Raw genomic sequence first — 25,558 nt, 5'->3', positions numbered from 1 at the left:
CGGGGTGATGAGAGGTGTTGGGTTTGCGCCAGACATAGCGTTTTCCTTGATGGCCAAAAGCAATATTTCTGTCTCATCTGACCAGAGTACCATCTTCCATATGTTTGGGGAGTCTCCCACATGCCTTTTGGCGAACACCAAACGTGTTTGCTTAATATTTTCTTTAGTTAATGGAATTCTCCGGGCCACTCTTCTGTAAAGCCCAGCTCCATGGAGTGTATGGCTTAAAGTGGTCCTATGGACAAATACTCCAATCTCCGCTATGGAGCTTTGCAGGTCCTTCAGGGTTATCTTTGGTCTCTTTGTTGCCTCTCTGATTAATGCCCTTCTTGCCTGGTTCGTGAGTTTTGGTGGGCGGTTCTCTCTTGGCAGGTTTGTTGTGGTATACCCTGATGAAGACAGCTTGGCTGTCGAAACGTTGGATATTCAATTTTTGCGGCTCTCCTTTATTTTAAAGTTTTCTACTCCGCTAGCCAGCACCTCGTCTTAATAGGTGTGTGTTTCTTTTTCTTCTAAGTTTGTTATTTTTTTATAACCCAACCCTGATCTGTACTTCTCCAGAACTTTGTCCCCGACCTGTTTGGTGAGCTCCTTGGTCTTCATGGTGCTGCTTGCTTGGTGGTGCCCCTTGCTTAGTGGTGTTGCTGACTGGGGCTTTTCAGAACGGGTGTATACAGTGCCTTGCGAAAGTATTCGGCCCCCTTGAACTTTGCGACCTTTTGCCACATTTCAGGCTTCAAACATAAAGATATAAAACTGTATTTTTTTGTGAAGAATTAACAACAAGTGGGACACAATCATGAAGTGGAACGACATTTATTGGATATTTAAAACTTTTTTAACAAATCAAAAACTGAAAAATTGGGCGTGCAAAATTATTCAGCCCCCTTAAGTTAATACTTTGTAGCGCCACCTTTTGCTGCGATTACAGCTGTAAGTAGCTTGGGGTATGTCTCTATCAGTTTTGCACATCGAGAGACTGAATTTTTTTCCCATTCCTCCTTGCAAAACAGCTCGAGCTCAGTGAGGTTGGATGGAGAGCATTTGTGAACAGCAGTTTTCAGTTCTTTCCACAGATTCTCGATTGGATTCAGGTCTGTACTTTGACTTGGCCATGCTAACACTTGGATATGTTTATTTTTGAACCATTCCATTGTAGATTTTGCTTTATGTTTTGGATCATTGTCTTGTTGGAAGACAAATCTGCGTCCCAGTCTCAGGTCTTTTGCAGACTCCATCAGGTTTTCTTCCAGAATGGTCCTGTATTTGGCTCCATACATCTTCCCATCAATTTTAACCATCTTCCCTGTCCCTGCTGAAGAAAAGCAGGCCCAAACCATGATGCTGCCACCACCATGTTTGACAGTGGGGATTGTGTGTTCAGGGTGATGAGCTGTGTTGCTTTTACGCCAAACATAACGTTTTGCATTGTTGCCAAAAAGTTCAATTTTGGTTTCATCTGACCAGAGCACCTTCTTCCACATGTTTGGTGTGTCTCCCAGGTGGCATGTGGCAAACTTTAAACGACACTTTTTATGGATATCTTTAAGAAATGGCTTTCTTCTTGCCACTCTTCCATAAAGGCCAGATTTGTGCAATATACGACTGATTGTTGTCCTATGGACAGAGTCTCCCACCTCAGCTGTAGATCTCTGCAGTTCATCCAGAGTGATCATGGGCCTCTTGGCTGCATTTCTGATCAGTCTTCTCCTTGTATGAGCTGAAAGTTTAGAGGGATGGTCTTGATAATTTGGCAGTGGTCTGATACTCCTTCCATTTCAATATTATCGCTTGCACAGTGCTCCTTGGGATGTTTAAAGCTTGGGAAATATTTTTGTTTCCAAATCCGGCTTTAAACTTCTTCACAACAGTATCTCAGACCTGCCTGGTGTGTTCCTTGTTCTTCATGATGCTCTCTGCGCTTTTAACGGACTTCTGAGACTATCACAGTGCAGGTGCATTCATACGGAGACTTGATTACACACAGGTGGATTGTATTTATCATCATTAGTCATTTAGGTCAACATTGGATCATTCAGAGATCCTCACTGAACTTCTGGAGAGAGTTTGCTGCACTGAAAGTAAAGGGGCTGAATAATTTTGCACGCCCAATTTTTCAGTTTTTGATTTGTTAAAAAAGTTTGAAATATCCAATAAATGTCGTTCCACTTGTTGTTGATTCTTCACAAAAAAATACAGTTTTATATCTTTATGTTTGAAGCCTGAAATGTGGCAAAAGGTCGCAAAGTTCAAGGGGGCCGAATACTTTCGCAAGGCACTGTATATACCGAGATCCTGTGACAGATCATGTGACACTTGATTGGACTTTATTTAACTAATTATGTGACTTTTGAAGGTAATTGGTTGCTCCAGATCTTATTTAGGGGCTTCAAAGCAAAGGGTGGTGAAAACATATGCACGCATCCCTTACTTCGTTATTTTTTATTTTCTCTTCAACAATTTGGACTATTTTGTGTATGTCCATTATATGAAATTCAAATAAAAAATCAATTTAAATTACAGGTTGTAATGCAACAAAATCGTAAAAACACCAAGGGGGATGAATACTTTTGCAAGTCACTGTAATTGGAGAATCCAGTGGGTTCCGGTAGTCTTTAATAGTTGATTCTAAGATTTGTATTTGATCATGTACAGTACCAGTCAAAAGTTTGGACACACCTACTCATTCAAGGGTTTTTCTCTATTTGGACTATTTTCTGCATTGTAGAATAATAGTGAAGACATCTACACCTTGAAATAACACATAGAATCATGTAGTAACCAAAAAAGTGTTAAACAAAAATGCATTTTATATTTGAGATTTTTCATCTACATTTACCTTGATGACAGCTTTGCACACTCTTGGCATTCTTTAAACCAGCTTCAACTGGAATGCTTTTCCGACAGTCTTGAAGGAGTTCCCACATAGGCTGAGCACTTGTCTGTTTTTCCTTCAACTCATCCCAAACCATCTCAAATGGGTTGAGGTCGGCTGATTGTGGAGGCCAGGTCATCTGATGCAGCACTCCATCACTCTCCTTCTTGGTCAAATAGCCCTTAAACAGCCTGGAGGTGTGTTGGATCATTGTCCTGTTGAAAACTATGCGCAAACCAGATGGGATGGCGTATCGCTGCAGAATGCTGTGGTAGCCATGCTGGTTAAGTGTGTCTTGAATTCTAAATAAATCACAGACAGTTTACCAGCAAAAAAAACTCCAACACCATCAGACCTCATCCTCCATGCTTCATGTTGGGAACCACCACACATGCAGAGATCATCCGTTCACCTACTCTGTGTCTCACAAAGACATGGCGGTTGGAACCAAAAATCTCACATTTTGAATCATCAGACCTAAGGATTTCCATCTATCTAATGTCCATTGCTCATGTTTCTTGGCCCAAGCAAGTCTCTTCTTCTTATTGGTCTTCTTTAGTAGTGGTTTCTTTGCAGCAATTCCACCTTGAAGGCCTGATTCACGTAGTCTCTGAACATTTGCTCTTGAGATGTGTCTGTTACTGGAACTCTTTGAAGCATTTATTTGGGCTGCAATTTCTGAGGCTGGTAACTCTATGATCTTATCCTCTGCAGCAGAGGTAACTTTGGGTCTTCCTTTCCTGTGGCGGTGCTCATGAGAACCAGTTTCATTATAGCGATTGATGGTTTTGACTGACCTTCATGTCATAAAGTAATGATGGACTGCCGTTTCCCTTTGCTTATTTGAGCTGTTCTTGCCATAATAAGGACTTGGATATGGATACGTGAAAATGGCGCCGACAGATAGTGCAGCCGTGCTTTTAGCTCTTAGGCAACTTTGCAGTATTTCGTTTTTTTAACATTACTAGCCCAGAACTTTTTTTGTGTTATTACATACATCTGGGAAGAACTTTTGGATATCAGAGCAGTGGTAACTGGTATCAGCATTATCAGCAATACTACCAGGAATTCTACTTTCCCGAATCGGATCCTTTGTTCATACACCTCATGGCAATTGAACTGATTCCAGAGGCTGATACAAAACTCAGCCGGTGGAGAAGAGGTATTCGGAGTGGACTTCTAGTCCAACTCAGTAGGTGCACACACCACCCACCTCTTCTGAGTATATTACTCGCTAATGTTCAGTCTGGATAATAAAGTTGATGGGCGAGGGGCGAGGATTTCCTTCCAGAGAGACATCAGGGATTTTAACATACTCTGTTTCACGGAAACATGGCTCTCTCGGGATATACTGTCTGAATCCGTACAGCTAGTTGGATTCTCAGTTCATCGCGCAGACAGGAATAAATATCTCTCTGAGACGAAGAAGGGAGAGGGTGTATGTTTAATGATTAACTACTCATGGTGTGATTGTGATAACATACAGGAACTCAAGTTCTTTTGTTCACCCGACCTAGAATACCTCACAATCAAATGCCAACCGTATTACCTTCGGTAGTAGTCACAGCCGTGTATATTCCCCCTCAAGCTGATACCACGATAGACCTGAAAGAACTTCACTGGACTTTATGCAAACTGGAAACCACATATCCTGAGGCTGCATTTATTGTAGCTGGGACTATTCAATGCTAGTCTGACCAATCGGAATCCACGTTTCAAGATTGTTTTGATCATTCTGACTGGGATATGTTCCTGGTAGCCTCAGAGAATAACATTGATGAATACACTGATATGGTGACTAAGTTTATCAGGAAGTGAATAGTAGATGTTTTACCCAATGTGACTATTAAAACCTAGCCTAACCAGAAACTGTGGATAGATGGTAGCATTCGCATGAAATTGAAAGCACAAACCACAGCATTTAACCATGGCAAGGTGACTGGGAATATGGCCGAATACAAAGGTGTGTAGTTATTCCACCCGTAAGGCAATTAAACAGGCTAAACGTCAGTATAGAGACAAAGTGAAGTCACAATTCAATGGCTCTGACACGAGAGGTATGCAGCAGGGTCTACAGACAATCACGGATGACAAAGGAAAAACCAGCCATGTCATGGACACTGACGTCTTGCTACCGGACAAGCTAAACACCTTCTTCACTCGCTTTGACGATAACACAGTGCCACCGACGTGGCCTGCTACCAAGGACTATGGGCTCTCCTTCTCCATGGCCGATGTGAGTAAGACATTTAAGTGTGTTAACCCTCACATATGGGGCATATGGGAATGCTGTCACCTCCAGGTAGGTGTTTGTCCCCATGTGTGCTGAGGTTGTCAGCTTCTTGTCCTGTTCTGACAGTTAGGTCGCCACAGACTAGTACATGTCCCTGGGCCTGGAAATTGTTGATCTCCCTCTCTAGGATGGAGGACCTGTCGTCATTAAAGTATGGGGATTCTATTGGGGGGATAAAGGTAGCACACATGACAACATTTTTCTCTGTTGAGATCATTTCCTTATTCATTTCTAGCCAGATGTAAAATGTTCCTGTTTTGACTAATTTAATAGAGTGCTTTAGGTCTGCTCTATACCAAATTAGCATACCCCCTGAGTCTCTTCCCTGTTTCACATCTGGTAGTTTGGTGGACCTGGTCGTAAAGGCTGTTCAAGTCCAGGGTTGAGTGGTGGGCCAGGTAGACATTACATTTTGAGGCACAGTCTCGTGAAATGCTGGCATCACCCGTTGTATGGTGCCAGGGTGAAAGTACTTTTGTGGTAGCAGGGTGGAGATAAACACTTGTGCATTTGGGAAAGTGGAAGAAGCATTTTCAATAACTCCCTTGAGTGCTGTGGCCATCCTTTCCTGCTGGGCCCTCAGGTCGTTTGTGCCTGTGTGAATTGTGATGTGGCTGTGGGACCCTAGTCTGTCCTCTGACAACAGCTCCAGGGCATGCCTAGTGTTTGGGCACCAGAGTTTAGCCACTTCGTGTTTGGGAAAAAGTTGCTCCTCTTAAATGTATTTGCCATTTGAGTCAATGAGGAGCACAATCTCTGGCTTTTGTGTGTCCTCAGTGGATGTGTGGGGGTTGTCAAGAGAGCTATCAGGGGAGCTGAGAGGGGGGCTGTTAGGAGGGGGTGGGTTCTGTTGGTTTGGTGGGTCCTGTGTTGTCTTTCCCATTGTGGCGTTGAGGTTGGGGTCCGGATCTAAGGTGGGCTGTTCTGCTGGCTTCTCCAGGGGAGTGTCCTGCTCTCTGTCACACCTCAGCTTTGTCACCTCCTCCTTCAGTGCCATGTGTGCCTCTTTACATTCTCTCACCTCCAGTCGTAAAGCAGCCAGCTCTCTCAGATAGCCGTCCATCTCCACTTTCTTGCCCTACGGGTCTTGTTGGGGGGGGGGGGGGGGGGGTTGTTGTGCTGGTATGTTTTGTGTGTTTTTTTTGTCTGGATTGTGTGGACTAGCTCTCCGAGCTCCACCATGTCTCTCTCCAGCTCTATGAACGTATCCCTCTCAGTGATGGAGGAGCAGTGAAGTTGGGGGACCTGGGTGTGTTCAGTACTGGGGGGGGGGCACTATCCTCGTCTGCAGGACATTTTGAAGAGGCGTGACCAGATTCACTCAGGATGGGGGAGTCGTCACAGAGAGAGAGCTTTCCTGCTCTGCTCTCTTTGATCGCGTAAAAGTCCTGCTGGAACTGCATGATCAAATCAAATCAAATGTATTTATAAAGCCTTTCGTACATCAGCTGATATCTCAAAGTGCTGTACAGAAACACAGCCTAAAACCCCAAACAGCAAGCAATGCATGTGTTGAAGCACAGTGGCTAAGAAAAACTCCCTAGAAAGGGCAAAACCTAGAAAGAAACCTAGAGAGGACCCAGGCTTTGAGGGGTGGCCAGTCCTCCTCTGGCTGTGCCGGGTGGAGATTATAACAGAACATTGCCAAGATGTTCAAACGTTCATAAATGACCAGCATGGTCAAATAATAGGCCTGGGACATGTAGCACGTCCGGTGAACAGGTCAGGATTCTATAGCCGCAGGCAGAACAGTTGAAACTGGAGCAGCAGCAAGGCCAGATGGACTGGGGACAGCAAGGAGTCATCATGCCAGGTAGTCCTGAGGCGTGGTCCTAGGGCTCAGGTCCTCCGAGAGAGAGAAAGAAAGAGAGAATTAGAGAGAATACTTAAATTCACACAGGACACCGGATAAGACAGGAGAAGTACTCCAGATGTAACAAACTGACCATAGCCCCCCGACACATAAACTACTGCAGCATAAATACTGGAGGCTGAGACAGGAGGGGTCAGGAGACACTGTGGCCCCATCCGACGATACCCCCGGACAGGGCCAAACAGGAAGGATATAACCCCACCCACTTTGCCAAAGCACAGCCCCCACACCACTAGAGGGATATCTTCATCCACCAACTTACCATCCTGAGACAAGGCCGAGTATAGCCCACAAACATCTCCGCCACGGCACAACCCAGACAGGAAGATCACATCAGTGACTCAACCCACTCAAGTGACGCACCCCTACTAGGGACGGCATGAAAGAGCACCAGTAAGCCAGTGACTCAGCCCCTGTAATAGGGTTAGAAGCATGACTGTACCATGACTGTCCTAGACCTGTACATGTTGACAGAGGTTGTTTCAATTTTAGTATTCTGAGTTTCCACCCTGGGCCAATACCCTCTCCTTTGACATAGTGGTTGTGTGCTCTTATAGCACTGTGCCCTGCCAGGGGATGGTCTGTGTGGAAAATTAAGTTGCTTACGTTCCCCTCTTCGTAGCAGTCAGAAAATAATGTCCCTGGATTGTCCGTGAGGAGCTTTTTTTTGTACTTATTCCGTGCAGTGTTATTTTTAATATCCATGGGATACTGTATTGTAATGACCTCTCCCCAAGGAGAATCCATGGGGGCTTCAAAGGGCTCTGAGTGGGGAGGGGGGGGGGGGGGGGGCTGTGAACCTCTCCTGCTATTGTTAGGCTCAAGAATTTCCACGTCTCACTTCACACTTCAGTGCTGATTGAAGTTGCAGTCAGATACGTTCTGTTCTAGCAGCTTGGTAGCTTAGTAGCGTTATTTATTAAGCTTTATGTAACAAAATGACCTATAGATTATTGTCTTTTACTTTTTGGCTTCAGAAGTAGATTCAGACTGAACATTTTGTGTTTGATGGTATTTCCAGGTTCCACTGTGTTCCTTCTGCAGGTTTTGGCTTGTTAGAAGTTTTTTCTTGATAATACTTGGTAGTAATAATAAGAATTTTGAATACGATTGAAGGTTTTGATGTTGAGGTTAGTATCCTGTATAAATTCAAGTTAATCTACATTTATCTTTTTGCAGAAGAACTGAAAACTCACGAGCCCATGAGCTCACTCTCTCTCTCTCTCTCTCTCTCTCTCTCTCTCTCTCTCTCTCTCTCTCTCTCTCTCTCTCTCTCTCTCTCTCTCTCTCTCTCTCTCTCTCTCTCTCTCTCTCTCTCTCTCTCTCTCTCTCTCTCTCTCTCTCTCTCTCTCTCTCTCTCTCTCTCTCTCTCTCTATATATATATATATATATATATATATATATATATATATATCTTTCTCGCTGTTTCTCAGCACCTGGGATTCAGGTGCCCGCCTTTAATTTGTATGGAAATGGGCACGTCTGCACCAAGATAAAGTAGCTTTTCAAGGAGAGAGAGGGAGAGAGAGGGAGGAACAATTTCCAATGTAAATTGAGTGTGTAAGTATCATCATGTGAAATAATAGACAGTGAGCTGAGGGAGGGGGGTGGCTGAGAGGGGGGGGGTGGCTGAGGGAGGGGGGAATGGGTGAGGGAAGGGGGAGGGGTAATGGGTGAGGGAGGGTGGATGGCGGAGTGAGGGGGGAATAGGTTAGGGAGGGTGAGTGTGTGAGGGAGGGGGGAGTGGCTGAGGGAGGGGGGAGTGGGTGAGGGAGACAGCAGGTAATAAATATAGTGGTGTTTGGGCTGTGCTTTGGCAAAGTGGGTGAGGTTATATCCTTCCTGTTTGGCCCTGTCCGGGAGTGTCATCGGATGGGGCCATAGTGTCTCCTGACCCCTCCTGTCTCAGCCTCCAGGATTTATGCTGCAGTAGTTTATGTGTCGGGGGGGGCTAGGGTCAGTTTGTTATATCTGGAGTACTTCTAATGTCCTATCTGGTGTCCTATGTGAATTTAAGTATACTCTCTCTAATTCTCTTTCTCTCTTTCTTTCTCTCTCTTGGAGGACCTGAGCCCTAGGACCATGTCTCAGGACTACCTGGCATGATGACTCCTTGCTGTCCCCAGTCCACCTGGCCGTGCTGCTGCTCCAGTTTCAACTGTTCTGCCTGTGATTATTATTATTTGACCATGCTGGTCATTTATGAACATTTGAACATCTTGGCCATGTTCTGTTATAATCTCCACCCGGCACAGCCAGAAGAGGACTGGCCACCCCACATAGCCTGGTTCCTCTCTAGGTTTCTTCCTAGGTTTTGGCCTTTCTAGGGAGTTTTTCCTAGCCACTGTGCTTCCACACCTGCATTGCTTGCTGTTTGGGGTTTTAGGCTGTGTTTCTGTACAGCACTTTGAGATATCAGCTGATGTACGAAAGGCTTTATAAATAAATTTGATTTGATCAGGTAATATAAACACTTTTTGGGGGATAGAGTTTGTCCCTGGCTGGCGTCAAGAATATCACCTTAGATCACTGCATTTCTCTACCCCCTGCACTCCAAATCCACTTGAATAGACATTTGGAGAATAGTCCCGAAACACACAACTTTGTCATTGCCCAGGAATTAAGTCTTAATGTTTTATTGGTGAATAGGGGCAATGTGGATATACCATCAAGCCTAGAGGTTCTTAAACACCAACCAAGATATTCTGAGAATCACCTTGTTATGTACTGTATATATTTTTCAAGTCAAGAAGGCCTGAAGTGCTGTAAATGCTTTACAATGGGCCGAACACACACAAAAGCTTATTACAGAGGTCTTAGTCTGACTCATGATACTTACCTTGCATTTAATTCCCACATAAAAATACTACAGTTTACTATAAAATACTACAGTACTTACTATAGAATTAAAAACAAAAAACAAAAAAATATGTTTACGGTGAGAATAGGCGTTGGTCTGAAGCCGGGAAAATAAGGGAAATTCACATGAGCTCCACAATGCATATTCCACCCATGCTCTACCAAGGTTTTCCAGCACACAGCTTTGACCTACTACAGTAGCTATGTTGGGTTTGTACTTGTGTAGGCAGGCTGCTTAGGATTCAAATCTTCTCAACACAGCTACTGTAGTAGGTCAAAACTGGATGCTTTATTTTTGGCACTGAACAGTCCCCTTATATATACTTCCATACATTTTTTTAGCTGGTACCGGGGGATCTTCAGACGGGTCTTGTGGGCAGATCGGCTGTACCGACTTCAGATGAGTCCCAAACGGAGAACACCATTGTGTTTGTGAGAGTCTCATCTTTCCATAGAGGGATCATAATAGTTTGTTGGCCTTCACCGCAGATGTGGAAGTGCGACATTCGCAGATGCAGTGGATTGAGACTCTAACAATGCATTTAACAAATACACTACATGCCTTAAAATTAGTGGATTCGGTTATTTCATCCACACCCATTGCTGACAGGTGTATAAAATTGAGCACACAGCCATGCAATCTCCATAAACAAACATTGGCAGTAGAAGGGCTTTACTGAAGAGCTCAGTGACTTTCAACGCGGCACCATCATGGGATGCCACATTTCCAACAAGTCAGTTTGTCAAATTTCTGCCCTGCTAGGGCTGCACTTACAGTTGCCCCGGTCAACTCTAAGTGCTGTTCTTGTGGGATGAACTGGAATGCCGACTGCGAGCCACGCATAAACGCCCAACATCAGTGCCCGACCTCACTAAGTGAGCAAAACAGCACCCCCTCACGAGTGAGCGAAACAGCATCCCAGCTCTCCCTGTAGGCAATCTGTCTGATACTGTACTATACATAATGTTAATAACTTTCACTGCTATGCAGGTGACACACAGCTGTACATTTCGATGAAACATGCTGAAGCCCCAACATTGCCCTCGCTGGAAGCCTGTGTTTCAGACATAAGGAAGTGGATGGCTGCAAATGTTCTACTTTAAACTCGGACAAAACAGAGATGCTTGTTCTAGGTCCCAAGAAACAAAGAGATCTTCTGTTGAATCTGACAATTAATATTGATGGTTGTACAGTCGTCTGAAATAAAACTGTGAAGGACCCTGATCTCTCTTTTGACAAACATATCAAGACTGTTTCAAGGACAGCTTTTTTCCATCTACGTAACATTGCAAAAATCTGAAAGTTTCTGTCCAAAAATGATGCAGAAAAATGTATCCATTCTTTTGTCACTTCTAGGTTAGACTACTGCAATGCTCTACTTTCCGTCTACCCCGATAAAGCACAAAATAAACTTCAGTTAGTGCCTAACACGGCTGCTAGAATCTTGACTAGAACCTAAAACGTTGATCATATTACTCTAGTACTAGCCTCTCTACACTGGCTTCCTGTTAACGCAAGGGCTGATTTCAAGGTTTTACTGCTAACCTACAAAGCATTACATGGTCTTGCTCCTACCTATCTTTACGATTTGGTCCTACCGTACATACCTACATGTACGCTACGGTCACAAGACACAGGCCTCCTAACTGTCCCTAGAATTTCTAAGCAAACAGCTGGAAGCAGGGCTTTCTCCTATAGAGCTCAATTTTTATGGAATGGTCTGCCTACCCATGTGAGAGACGCAGACTCGGCCTCAACTTGTAAGTCTTTATTGAAGACTCATCTCTTCAGTAGGTCCTATGATTAAGTGTAGTCTGGCCCAGGAGTGTGAAGGTGAACAGAACGGCACTGGAGCAACGAACCACCTGGCCAGTTCCCCTCTCTCCACTGGGATTCTCTGCCTCTAACCCTATTACAGGGGTTGAGTCACTGGCTTACTGGTGCTCTTCCATGCCGTCCCTAGGAGGGATGCGTCACTTGAGTGGATTGAGTCACTGACGTGATCTTCCTTTCTGGGTTGGCGCTCCCCCTTGTTGTTCCGTGGCGGAGATCTTTGTGGGCTATACTCGGCCTTGTCCCAGGATGGGAAGTTGGTGGTTGAAGATATCCCTCTAGTGGTGTGGGGGCTGTGCTTTGGCAAAGTGGGTGGGGCTATGTCCTGCCTGTTTGACCCTGTTCGGGGGTATCGTCGGACGAGGCCACAGTGTCTCCCGACCCCTCCTATCTCAGCCTCCAGTATTTATGCTGCAATAATTTATGTGTCGGGGGGCTAGGGTCAGTCTGTTATATCTGGAGTATTTCTCCTGTCTTATCCGCTGTCCTGTGTGAATTTAAGTACGCTCTAATTCTTTCTTTCTCTCTCTCTCGGAGTACCTGAGCCCTAGGACCATTCCTCAGTACTACCTGGCATGATGACTCCTTGCTGTCCCCAGCCCACCTGGCTGTGCTGCTGCTCCAGTTTCAACTGTTGTGCCTGTGGCTATGGAGCCCTAACCTGTTCACCGGACGTGTTACCTGTCCCAGACCTGCTGTTTTCAACTCTCTAGAGACAGCAGGAGCGGTAGAGATACTCTGAATGATCGGCTATGAAAAGCCAACTGACAATTACTCTTGAGATGCTGACCTGTTGCACCCTCGACAACCACTGTGATTATTATTATTTGACCCTGCTGGTCATCTATGAACATTTGAACATCTTGGCCATGTTCTGTTATAATCTCTGGCCACCCCTCATAGCCTGGTTCCTCTCTAGGTTTCTTCCTCTCCTTTCTACTGAGTTTTTCCTAGCCATCGTGCTTCTACACCTGCATTGCTTGCTGTTTGGGGTTTTAGGATGGGTTTCTGTACAGCACTTTGAGATATCAGCTGATGTAAGAAGGGCTTTATAAATAGATTTGATTTGATACTGTCTGGTCATAAAGAGTATGACGTCATTGCTGCCCGTAGCATTGACTGCAAGGAAATTGGGCCTGGAAGCAGACGTGTAGATGATGAATGTATGTTCTATACATGTCTGAGTTCAGGACAAATGTGCTGAGCAGACAGAGGAGACTACACAATATAATAGAGAAATTTTTGTTGTGTACATCGTATAATGTACACGCACGCACGCACGCACACACACACACACACACACACACACACACACACACACACACACACACACACACACACACACACACACACACACACATCAGAACCATGGACAGCCACATCATATTTAGCTTACGTTGGTTGGACTAAATCGTTTTTGGTATATTTTGGTTGTCACTGTATTAAGCGAAGCAGAGGTGATTTGATTTTCTTGAAATGTTGAAGTTGAAATGGTGCTGGAATAGTGAAGGCAGCTTCTGTTTTCTTTGTGACTTGCGGTAACTCTCTGTGGTTCTTTTTCAATAGTTGTTTAGTAGTCAGAAAATGCCGGAAACATTAACTTCCTTGACCATGCTGTAGGTCATGTAGGGTAACTGTTCGTTACATGCAATATGCTTTGTGGACTTCAACGGACAGAGGATGCTCTCCGGTTTTGTGATGAAACAAAGGTTTGGTAGAATTTATTTTGCCACTGTGGCTTCTTATTGTCTCTGCCTTAGGCTTATATATCATGGTTGCAAGGCATATGAACTAACAGGTTGTAGAGCAAACAACGCAAAAAAATAGGTTATAATAGATTATGACATTTTTTTCTTGCTTGGCTTCCCCAGTGACACACCACTACTGGAGCAGAATCTTTGAAATATCCGTTCAGAACCCAGTCCTGTCTGTCTACAGGTTAGGAAAATGAGCCATTGTATTATTTCTCCAGTAGGTTTCCTCCACTTCTATGCCAAACATAATACAATAAAAACACAACAGTAAATACTACAGTATACTACAATCATCAAAAACACTATTTGAATTACTATAGTATATACTACAGTTCTCTTTTACTACAGTATTTATACTATAATTAACTGTAAATACTACAGTATGCTACAATATACTACAGCAAATACTACAGTAAAAACTACAGACTAACAGTAAATTCTGCAAAAACACTACAGTGAATACTATAGTATTCATACCAGAGTATACCATAGTATTTTGTAATGTGGGTTAACAAACACTTAGCCTAAACATTACAGTAATTAAAACGCTCACAGATACATTTGTTATTTTATGCTCATCAAAGCTCCTTTGCACATGTGATATTTTTTACAGAAATCCCCCAGTGACAAATGGTGCAAGACAAATAATGAAGAGAGCAGACAGAGAGAATATGAGCTGAGATTAAGGTCAGCATGAACATGGTGGAGTCAGAAGGCAGAACATTTCATATACACATTTTTAGGTGAATCTATTGTTATTTTTGGGGCTGCTTGAAGGACAAGGTTTTGCTGTACTTTCATGTACCTTATTAGCACTGGAACAAGAATGGTTGTCGAGCTTCTTTTTTTTCCATTAAAAAAATATTTTAATCAAGTATAAATTTTTCCTAAATGAATCCATCTCAATTTGTTTCCATCGCTGGGGGAGCAAAGTCTTCCGGAATGAGATGACAACCCAAGGACAATTCCACAATGGAACAAGAGAGCCAGAGATGAAACTGCTAGCTTCACTACATGTCTGTTTCTGTGAGCCTAATGATTAAGGGGTTGCCCAGTCAGATCAATATGTTAAATGTCCATGTAATAAACCTGCCCCTCATCTCCTCCATCCAAGGACCCCTTCAAATCATTATTATCCCTTATGAAGTGATGTGGGGTTTCTTAAACATTTTCAGATGAATATGTTCGTTGTCAGTTTTGCATTTAATTATGACATTTAGCTGTACACTAATAATGGTATTATTATTATCATGACACATTTGGACATGCTGCTGATTGCGGTAGAATGTGCTGCTGATGTTGACCTTGGTCACGTGACCTTCTTTCCCAGCTGAACTTTCTGCTGTAATTGGGCCTGGAAGCAGACGTGTAGATGATGAATGTATGTTCTATACATGCCTGAGTTCAGGACAAATGTGCTGAGCAGACAGAGGAGACTACACAATATAATAGAGACATTTTTGTTGTGTACATCGTACATACTTTCTGGAAATGTGCCGGCTATTGTACTTTCACACCACTAATGTCAATCCCTGCCATTATCTCTGTCAATATCTCTGTCAATAACCCTGTCAATATCCATGTCAATATCTGTGTCAATATCCCTGTTAATATTTTTGTCAATATCTCTCTCTACATCTCTGGCAAAATCACTGTCGATATAGCTGTCAATATCCCTGATCAATATCAATGTCAATAGGCCTGATCAATATCCCTGTCAATACCCCTGTCAATATCTCTGTCAGTATTTCTGTCAATATTCATGTCACTATCTCTGTCAATATCCCAGATCAAAATCCCCGACCAACATCCCTGAAAAATGTTTCTGTCAAGATCCCTGTCAAGATCCCTGTCAATATCTGTCAATATCCCTGATCAATTTCCCTGTCAATATCTCTGTCAACATCCCTGATCAATATCTCTGTCAATATCCCTGTTCAATTTTCCTGTCAATATCCCTGATCAATTTCCCTGTAAATAACCCTGTCAATATCCATGATTAATATCCCTGATTAATATCTCTGTCAACATCCCTGTCAATATCTCTGTCAACATCTCTGATCAATGTCTTTGTCCATATCCCTGATCAATTTCTCTGTCAATATCCCTGATCAATATCCCTGACCAATATTCCTTATCAATATCCCATCAATATCCCTGATCAATATCCCTGATCAATATCCCTAATCAATGTCCTTGTCATTATCCCTGATCAATATCTCTGTCAATATCGCTGATCAAAATCTCTGTCAATATCCCTGATCAATATCTCTATCAATATCCCTGATCAATATCCCTGATCAATATTCCTTATCAATATCCCAGATCAATATCCCTGTCATTATATCTTTCAATATCCCTGATCAATATCTCTGTCAATATCCCTGATCAATATCCCTGATTAATATCCCTGATCAACATCCCTGTAAAGTCCCTGATCAATATTTCTGTCAACATCCTTAATCAATATTCCCGATCAGAATCCATGATCAATATCTCTTTCAACGTCAATATCGCTGATCAAAATCTCTGTCAATATCCCTGATCAATATCTCTATCAATATCCCAGTCAATATCCCTGATCAATATCTCTGTCAATTTATCTGATCAATATCCCTGATCAATATCCCTGATCAATATTCCTTATCAATATCCCTGTCATTATATCTTTCAATATCCCTGATCATCATCCCTGTAAAGTCCATGATCAATATTTCTGTCAACATCCTTAATCAATATCCCTGTCAATATCCCTGATCAATATCCCTATATCTCTGATAAATATCTCTGTCAATATCCCTGATCAAAATCCATAATCAATAAATCTGTCAATATCTCTGTCAATATCCCTGATCAACATCCCTGTCTATATTTGTCAATATCTCTGACAAATATCTCTGTCAATATCCCTGATCAAAATCCATAATCAATACATCTGTCAATATCCCTGTCAATATCCCTTTCATGTTTATAGAGCTGTTACTTTCCGAATAAACTCTTAAGGACCTGGTAATCTTTTACCTCAATAGCAGTCAATATTTAATCGTCACCTTATTCAGTCTCATCGGAAAGTTGTAAATTCTTGGTTATCTTCATGAACCCTGGCTAACAAGTTGAATCAGCAATACAACATTTGGTTTATTTATTTATTTATTAAATACCTAAACAATCACACAGAATTACACATACACAGGATGGGTCATACATGAAAAACATCGCTGGTGGACGGAACCGTTATGACGGCTGGTTAAACAAAGAGAGGGGGTTGGGCTTGAATGAAAGCGCGGGAGGACTGAAGAACAAAGGGGAAAGCTATGCTATCGTAAATTCAGAATCTTATGCATTCTAAATAACTGCCCATTTGGAAAAGGAAAATGCAATAAATATTTACTCTGAACTGCGCTTCGGTAGGTTGGTCGTAGATAGAAGGCTGGGTTGTCCAACATGGATCTCTTGTCCTCTGAAGAATGTCTAGTGGTGAACTGGAGCGTGGTAGAATGTCTGTCCTCTCCTAGCCCACGTTTACAGTTGCTGTGGCTAACTCAATCGGCTAGGAGGTATCACTTCTTTAGTGAATAAGAGTTCAAAGTTTATACCAAGTTTCCATACTTTAAGCTCATGCTATATTCTTTCTGGTATAGTCGTAATTCATCCTTTCAGTGTGTTGATTGTCATCTTCACGTTGAAATTCAATGGTAATTTCGTTAGGTTCTTATCTTAGCCTTTTCAACCGTCGTCCTCTCGTCCTCGGAACACAAAGTTGGATTTTTGTTAACGGGCTTATATCGTGGTGAAGTGAAGGGCGTGTTTCATAGTTTACAACCAGTGTCTGTTCACTTGGCGGGGCTTCTTAGTGAGCAGAGTTTACTCTATGACAAACCGTTCTCTCATTAAGAAGCTAAAATTACATTAAATCTTTTCACAAATAGTTTCATATTTAAACATTTAAATTGCACAACAATTCCATGTGAATCTGGTACCTAGAATGTGTAGATTTTCCAAGATACAGCTTATGTCATACTATCATTAGTAGTAATGTCTCAGAAAACAACTGATCTGACATCATATTCATTAAGTACCAATGCATATTTTCAACTGGTTGGATTACCGAAATATGGTTCCGTTTCCCACCTTTTGATGTTACCAGACTCTATGTTAAAAACTTCTTATGGAGGTGGTCCCTGCACAGGGATAGCTCAGCGGACATTTCAGAGCGCCACCTATAGTACTTGAGTAAAGTACTCGATAAAGCTCAAACTTTCATAAAAATACACATGCAAGGTACTGAATTAAAGCTACACTCGTTGTGAATCTAGCCACCAAGTCAGATTTGTAAAATGCTTTTCGGCGAAAGCATGAGAAGCTATTATCTGATAGCATGCACCCCCCAAAATACCAGCACGACACGTAAACAACAGATTTTGCGGTAGCCGGCGCTACCCAAAACGCAGAAATAAAATATAAAACATTCATTACCTTGGACGAGCTTCTTTGTTGGCACTCCTATATGTCCCATAAACATCACAATTGGGTCTTTTTCCCGATTAAATCCGTCATTGTATACCCAAAATGTCATTTGCTGAAGACCAGTCTGATGCTGAGAAAAGTCCATTTACAAGACGCAACGTCACTTTTTAAAATTACAAAAGTCGCCTATAAACTTTTACAAATCACTTCAAACGACTTTTCTAAACCAACTTTAGGTATTAATAAACGTTAATGATGTATCAAATTGATCACGGGGCGATCTGTATTCGATAGCAGCAAGTCTGGAAATCATCGTCCATTTTTTCAGTTTCACAACATCCTGTGATGCGCTGCAAGAAAGGAGGGGTCTATTCGTGTTGTAACCAAGGATTCTGATATTGATAGCAATGGCGACACCGTGTGGAAGCTGTAGGCGTTTACAGGGGGTTCGCATATATTTTCTCTCGTCTTAAACAATTCATTGAATGGCGGACGAATATTTTGTTTTTGTTTTTGGTAAACAGTTTTACCAGGGATTTTTACTCCTAAACACGTTCTGTTATAGCCACATACCCAATTTAACCAGTTTTAGAAACTTCAGAGTGTTTTCTATCCACACATACTTATCATATGCATATACTATATTCCTGGCATGAGTAACAGGACTTTGAAATGTTGCGCGATTTTTAACAAAAAGCTGCGAAAATTCGCATCATCCATAACAGGTTTTAACAAAGGCTTTCCAAGAGTCAACTATAAAGTAGAGAGAGAAAAGGGAAAAGAAAAGGGAAAAGAGAGAAAAGGTATTTATGGGGGTCATAAACCTCCCCCAACAGGCCAACGTCATGACACTGTCAATATCCCTGATCAATATCCCTGTCAATAACATAAATATGAACTTTCCCAGAACAGGCGAAATGTTCACTTCCGTTCTCAGGAAACTTATGGCGTCATTCCCAGAACCAGTGGGAAACCGAAAACATACGTTTCCACAACTTCCTAGGAATCAAATGTGCTAGCCGGGTTGGCACTGTTCTTATACCATTTTAATGATGTCGTTAACTGCATAAATACAGGGACAACTTTCTATGTGATTAATGCATGCCACTTTCAAAATCATGTAGCACTGTGAGCAGTCTTCCACAGTCCCTGTGTAGTAGTGCTGAGCGATTAGTGCTTTTTGAGATTGTTTCGGTTTTGATTATAAAAAAGAATAACGGTTTTCAATTCAGATTATTTGGGTTGAATGCTGTAAAAACTAGAAAAAAATGAAATAATTAAAAGTACCCATGATGATAGTGACTGCCAGGGACGTCACCAGACATTCAAAACATGTCATGTCAATATCACTTATACATATCCGTTGTTAATATCCCTGTTAAAATCTCTGTCAATATCCCTGATCAATATCAAATCAAATCAAATTGTATTGGTCACATACACATGGTTAGCAGATGTTAATGCGAGTGTAGCAAAATGCTTGTGCTTCTAGTTCTGACAGTGCAGTAATATCTAACAATTCCCCAAAATCTACCTTATACACACAAATCTAAAGGGGTGAATGAGAGTATGTACATATAAGAATATGAATGAGCGATGGCCGAGCGGCATAGGCAAGGTGCAATAGATGGTATAAAATACAGTATATACATGTAATATGAGTAATGTAAGATATGTAAACATTATTAAAGTGGCATTATTTAAAGTGGCATTGTTCAAAGTGACTAGTGATCCATGAATTAAAGTGTCCAGTGATTAAGTCTCAATGTAGGCAGCAGCCTCTCTGAGTTAGTGATTGATGTTTAGCAGTCTGATGGCCTTGAGATAGAAGCTGTTTTTCAATCTCTCAGTCCCAGTTTTGATGCACCTGTACTGACCTCGCCTTCAAATCAAATCAAATTTTATAGACCTTCTGAATGATAACGGTGTGAACAGGCAGTGGCTCGGGTGGTTGTTGTCCTTGATTATCTTTTTGGCCTTCCTGTGACATCGGGTGCTGTAGGTGTCATGGAGGGCAGGTAGTTTGGCCCTGGTGATGCGTTTTGCAGACCGCACCACCCTCTGGAGAGCCTTGCGGTTGAGGGCGGTGCAGGTACCTCCTCATGCCTTTTGCACACACTGCACATACTTCTTTTTTCTACTGTGTCATTGACTTGTTTGTGTTATTGGCTTGTTTATTGTTTACTCCATGTGTAACTCTGTGTTGTTGTCTGTGTCACACTGCTTTGCTTTATCTTGGCCAGGTCTCAGTTGCAAATGAGAACTTGTTCTCAACTAGCCTATCTGGTTAAATAAAGGTGAAATACATTTTTAAAAATTTAAAAGGAAAGGCGGCCAACTGAGGTGTTGGCTTTGTGGATGACCAGTGAAATATACCTGCTGGAGCGCGTGCTATGCTGGGTGTTGCTATGGTGACCAATGAGCTGAGATAAGGCGGAGCTTTACCAAGCAAAGACTTATAGATGACCTGGAGCCAGTGGGTTAGGAGACGAATATGCGAGGGCCAGCCAACGAGGGCCAGCCAACAAGAGCATACAGATCGCAGTGGTGGGTATTATATGGAGCTTTGGTGACAGAACAGATAGCACTGTGATAGACTGCATCCAATTTGTTGAGTAGAGAGTATTTTGTAAATGACACCTCCGAAGTCAAGGATTGGTAGGACAGTAAGTTTTACGAGGGTATGTTTGGCAGCATAAGTGAAGGAGGCTTTCTTGTGAAATAGGAAGCCAATTCTAGATGTAATTTTGGATTGGAGATGCTTAATATGATGCTTAATATGATTCTGGAAGGAGAGTTTAAGTATTTAGAGTTGTCCACATATTCAAAGTCAGAACTGTCCAGAGTAGTGATGCAAGTTAGGCGGGTGGGTGCGGGCAGCGATAGGTTGAAGAGAATGCATTTCATTTTACTAGCATTTAAGAGCAGTTGGAAGCCACGGAAGGAGTGTTGTATGGCATTGAAGCTCGTTTGGAGGTTTGTTAACACAGTGTCCAAAGAAGGGTCAGATGTATACAGAATGGTGCCGTCTGCGTAGATGTGGATCAGGGAATCACCAGCAGCTAGAGCGACATCATTGATATATACAGAGAAAAGAGTCGGCCTGAGAATTGAACCCTGTGGCACCCCCATAGTGACTGCCAGAGGTCTGGACAATAAGCCCTCCGATTTGACACATTGAACTCCATCTGAGAAGTAGTTAGTGAACCAGGCGAGGGAGTCATTAGAGAAACCAAGGCTGTTGAGTCTGCCGATTAGAATACGGTTATTGACAGTCGAAAGCCTTGGTCGAAAGCCTTGGCCAGGTCAATGAAGACAGCTGCACAGTACTGTCTTTTATCAATGGTGGATATGATATTGTTTAGTACCTTGAGCGTGGCTGAGGTGCACACGTGACCAGCTGGGAAACCGGATTGCATAGTGGAGAAGGTACGGTAGGATTCAAAATGGTCTGTGATATGTTTGTTCACTTGGCTTTCGAAGACTTTAAAAAAGGCAGGGCAGGATGGATATAGGTCTGTAAAAGTTTGTATCAAAGAGTGTCTCCCCCTTTGAACAGGGGGATGACTGCGGCCACTTTCCAATCTTTAGGAATCTCAGACGATACGAAAGAGAGGTTGAACAGACCAGTAATAGGGGTTGTAACAATAGCGGTGGATAATTTTAGGAAGAGAGGGTCCAGATTGTCTAACCCAGCTGATTTGTAGGGTTCCAGACTTTGCAGCTCTATCAGAACATCAGCTGTCTGGATTTGGGTGAAGGAGAAGCGGAAGGGGTTTGGGCCAGTTGCTGCAGGGGGTGCAGAGCTGTTGGCCGGGGTAAGGGTAGCCAGGTGGAAAGCATGGCCAGCCGTAGAGAAATGCTTATTGAAATTCTCAATTATCGTGGATTCATCGGTGGTGACAGTGTTTCCTAGCCTCAGTGCAGTGGGCAGCCTGGAGGAGGTGCTCTTATTCTCCATGGACTTTACAGTGTCTCAAAACATTTTGGAATTAGTCCTGCAGGATGCAAATTTCTGTTTGAAAAAGCTAGCCTTTGCTATCCTAACTGACTGTGCATATTGGTTCCTGACTTCCCTGAAAAGTTGCATATCACGGGGACTATTCGATGCTAGTGCAGTATGCCACAGGATGTTTTGTCTGGAGTAAACCAAAGGATATATCTGTTCTTAGTTCTACATTTTTTGAAGGGGGCATGCTTATTTAAGATGGTGAGGAAAGCACTTTTAAAGAACAACCAGGTGTCCTCTACCGATGGGATGAGGTTGATATCGATAGCCAGGTCGATTAGAAAGGTCTGCTCAAAGAAGTGTTTTAGGGAGCGTTTGACAGTGATGAGGGGTGGTCGTTTGACCGTGGACCCATAACAGATGCAGGCAATGAGGCAGTGATCGCTGAGGTCCTGGTTGAAAACAGCAGAGGTGTATTTGGAGGGCAAGTTGGTCAGGATGATATCTATGAGGGTGCCTATGTTTACATATTTGGGGTTGTACCTGGTAGGTTCATTGATCATTTGTGTGAGATTGAGGGCATCTAGCTTAGATTGTAGGACGGCCAGTGTGTTAAGCATATCCCAGTTTAGGTCACCTAACAGTACGAATTCTGACGATATTTGGGGGGCAATCAATTCACATATGGTGTCCAGGGAACAGCTGGGAGCTGAGGGGGTCTATAACAAGCAGCAACAGTGAGGGACTTATTTCTTGAGAGATGGGTTTTTAAAAGTAGAAGCTCGAACTGTTTGGACATAGACCTGGATAGTGTGACAGATCTCTGCAGTAGATTGCAACTCCGCCCCCTTAGCAGTTCTTTCTTGACGGAAAATGTTGTAATTGGGGATGGAAATTTCTGAATTGTAGAATTTTTGGTGGCCTTCCCAAGCCTCCTGAGGTTGAAGAGGCGCTGTTGCGCCTTCTTCACAACACTGTCTGTGTGGGTGGGCCATTTCAGTTTGTCTGTGACATGTAGACCAGGAACTTAAAACTTTCCACCTTCTCCACTGCTGTCCCTTCGATGTGGATAGGGGGGTGCTCCCTCTGCTGTTTCCTGAAGTCCACGATCATCGCTTTGTTTTGTTGACATTGAGTGAAAGTGTTTTCCTGACACCACACTCCGAGTGCCTTCACCTCCTCCCTGAAGGCTGTCTCGTCATTGTTGGTGATCAAAGCCCTCTACAATTGTGTCGTCTGCAACCTTGATGATTGAGTTTGAGTCACAGTCGTGGGTGAACAGGGAGTACAGAAGAGGGCTGAGCACACAATTGTGATCTTTGACTAGCCTCTCAAAGCACTTCATGATGACAGAAGTGAGTGCTACTGGGCGTAAGTCATTTAGTTCAGTTATTGTTGCCTTCTTGGGTACAGGAACAATGGTAGCCATCTTGAAGCATGTGGGGACAACAGACTGAGATAGAGAGCAATTAAATATGTTCATAAACACACCAGACAGCTGGTCTGCACATGCTCTGAGGATGCGGCTAGGGATGCCGTCTGGGCCAACAGCCTTGCAAGTGTTAACAAGTTTAAATGTTGTACTCACGTCTGCCACGGAGAAGGAGAGGTGCGGACACAGTCCTTGTTAGCGTGCCGCAACAGTGGCACAGTATTATCCTCAAAGCGGGCAAAGAAGGTGTTTAGTTTGTCTGGAAGCGTGATGTCGGTGTCAGTGACATGGCTGTTCTGTTTTTCGTAGTCCGTGATTTCCTGTAGACCCTGCTGCGTATGTCTCGTGTCTGAGCCATTGAATTGAAACCGTTTCCCTGTACAGGCATTTCGCTTGCTTGATTGCCTTGCGGAGGGGATAACTACACTGTTTAAATTCAGCCATATTTCTAGACCGCTTTCCCAGTGGATCACCCTTTCAGTTTTGTGCAAATGTCGCCATCCAGCCACAGTTTCTGGTTAGGGTAGGTTTTAATAATCACAGTGGGTACAAAAACTCCAATGCACTTCTTTATAAATGCACTCACTGAGTCAGCGCAGAGGTCAATGTTGTTCTCTGAGGCTGACTGTAGCATGGTCCAGTCCGCGTGTTCAAAACAATCTTGAAATGTAGCTTCCGATTGGTCAGACCAGCGTTCAGTGGTTCTTGTCACTGGTACATCCTGTTTGAGTTTCTGCCTGTAATCAATATGCTGATAGAATTTAGGTAGCCTTGTTCTCAAATTTGCTTTGTTAAAATCCCCAGCTACAATAAATGCAGCCTCCGGATATATAGTTTCCAGTTTACACAGATTCTAGTGTAGTTCCTTGAGGACCGTCTTGGTGTTCACTTGACAGGGAATGTACACAGCTGTGACTATAGCTGACGAGAATTCTCTTGGTAGGTTAAATGGCCAGCATTTGATTGTAAGGAATTCTAGGTTGGGTGAGCTGAAGGACTTGAGTTCCTGTATGTTGTTATGACTACACCATAAGTTGTTAATCATAAAGCATACACCCCCACTCTTCCTCTTCCCAGAGAGGTGTTTATCTCTGTTGGCACGATGCATGGAGAAGCCCGGTGGCTGAACCAATTCCGAAAACATATCTCGAGAGAGCCATGTTTCCGTGAAACAAAGAATGTTACAATCGCTGATGTCTCTCTGGAAGGCAACCCTTGCGAACAATTTTATAATTGCAGGAAATGAAGTCTAAAACTTTGTTATTTGTGCCATAACAAGCTTGAGCTTAAGTCCCCCAAAAGGCTAGGGCTATTGTAATGGCAATATCATAAGAAGTTGAGTTATTCTGGATCCATTGTCCTCATTTGACAATTGAGCAGACATTTCTGTATTGTCAGGGGGATTGGGCGTGAAAGATAAATGTTGAAGAGGCTGCAGTGGCTGACTCCAAAGTGGAGACTAAAAACAGACGTTATTAATACTTCTATAATTCATAATTCATGAACATTTTAATTAGACTTTTTAGTCCCTCTTTCTTTTCACAGCCAAAACAAACTTATCTAGGGTCTTTATCAAGCTGTTAAAATATCGACCTATGTTACATATTTCTAAAACCTATAGACCACCCTCTCACAAAAAACAGAAAGAAAGAAAAAAAGAAAGAAACACAGACACGTATACCTAGAGACACATCTTTTACTAACAGGCAATTCCATTCAACCACTGTTTGATAAAAGGATAAAGGACAATAGAAAGTTAGCTTTTAATTTCTGCAATCTTCATTTCACTAGAAGTCTGTGCATCATCAATAATTGTACTCCTACTGTAAAGTGGAGCAGGTGATTAACAGTGATAAAGGTAGTCAGACATACAGTGTGAATGGATGTGTGCAGAGTCATTTAAAGATGGGCCATTACGGTTTCTGTCTGACTGTTCCGAGAGCTCCACTTTCTCTTCCAAAGCTGTTGCTAAATGATGATTGATGCTTCTGCGTTGTGCTGTTTATTTCTGATAGTTTTGAAGGGGTTAAACCAAGGCCTCATACCTTTTAAAGGGTTAATAAATTGTGTTAAGATAAACTGTAAGGTCTCCTCTTCTAGGAGACCTCTGTGTGTGTGTTAACACCTGTTTTGAGTGTTGTGCCCTTCAGACACTATCAGAAGGCAGAAACCACCTATGTTCATTCACACTCTTCCTGTCTGGGCCACACCTGGCTATCTG

At 42.7% G+C, this 25,558-nt stretch overlaps 1 protein-coding gene across 1 annotated transcript in view; it reads right to left on the bottom strand.

Annotated features, from left to right (window-relative positions):
* sh3pxd2b (SH3 and PX domains 2B) overlaps positions 1–18,095 on the bottom strand; it is a 112,199-nt gene extending 94,104 nt beyond the window's left edge. Inside the window, exon 1 of the mRNA XM_090185860.1 lies at positions 17,966–18,095. The gene's annotated coding sequence lies outside the window, so the exon portion shown is untranslated. The remainder of the gene's footprint in view (positions 1–17,965) is intronic.
* Between the last annotated feature and the right edge of the window lie 7,463 nt (positions 18,096–25,558).

Source organism: Oncorhynchus mykiss, chromosome 10, assembly GCF_057628025.1.
Source record: "Oncorhynchus mykiss isolate SJ-2025 chromosome 10, ASM5762802v1, whole genome shotgun sequence".
In the NCBI taxonomy this organism is placed as follows: domain Eukaryota; kingdom Metazoa; phylum Chordata; class Actinopteri; order Salmoniformes; family Salmonidae; genus Oncorhynchus; species Oncorhynchus mykiss.
The sequence above is the reverse complement of the archived record's forward strand: the minus strand, read 5'-3'. Positions and strand labels throughout refer to the sequence as shown.